Below are 1071 nucleotides of genomic sequence, written 5' to 3' on the forward strand. Positions count from 1 at the left end.
AAGATAGGCAAGAAAATGGTAAGTGAGCACTTATCCAGCCTAGAAGAGTTCAAATCACCAGGACCAGATGGATTACACCCAAAGTTCTCAAGGAACTGGTAAATGTGATCTCAGAACTACTGAACTATATTTTTCAAAGATCCTGGAGCACAGGGGAACTACCAGAGGACTGGAAAAGAGCTGATATAGTTCCCCTTTTTTAAAAAAGGGAAAAAGAATAGATCCAGAAAACTACTAACCCATTATCCTGACCTCAATACCTGGGAAGATTCTGGAAAAGATAATCAAACAAGAATCAGCGAACACCTAGAGGCAAACAAAGTCATTACCAAAAGCCAACATGGGTTTGTTAAAAACAGATCATGCTAGACACATCTTACTGCATTCTTTGACTCAATTACAAAATTAGTGGGCTAGAGGAATGCTGTGGATATAATTTTCTTGGATTTCAGTAAGGCATTTGATAAAGTTCGTATATAGTTTCCTGCCTGAGCAGGGGGTTGGACTAGATGACCTCCAAGGTCCCTTCCAACTTTACTATATATTGTTAAATGCAAGAATAAAATCTTTCTAGCAGATGAATTTAAAACATTCCTCCTGCTAACTTAAGGCTGTTCTTAAGAGTACAGAGAGAGAAAGGAAGAAGAAAAACAAACAAACAAACACAATTTTTTCTTCACTCTGTTTGTTGGCCAGACAAACAGAGTGAGGTATTTCCTTTTTGTGGCTTATTTTAAGCAGAATTTCTAGCAGAATTTAAATTTTTTTTCTTTGGATTTGAAACAGTTAACAGTCACATTTACTTCTCACACACAGACTTTGACAAACATATATACACAAAAACAAGAGAACAGAAGTCTTAGGTTTACACATCCTAGTCATTCCCACCATAAGTTTCAAATAGCTCAAATTAGGGAAGGCACAGATCTTAAACATACCACGTGGTTGCATAGAGGAGAGAGAGAGAGAGAAGAGAGAGAGAATCACTATTTCTTATTTTCCCTTTTAAGTACCTTTAGTTAGCCAAATTGGTTTTCCAGCAAAGCCCTAAGCAAAGTCTATTTTTTTTTT

Source organism: Protobothrops mucrosquamatus, unplaced genomic scaffold, assembly GCF_001527695.2.
Source record: "Protobothrops mucrosquamatus isolate PMUCROS unplaced genomic scaffold, P.Mucros_1.0 scaffold1730, whole genome shotgun sequence".
Lineage (NCBI taxonomy): Eukaryota > Metazoa > Chordata > Lepidosauria > Squamata > Viperidae > Protobothrops > Protobothrops mucrosquamatus.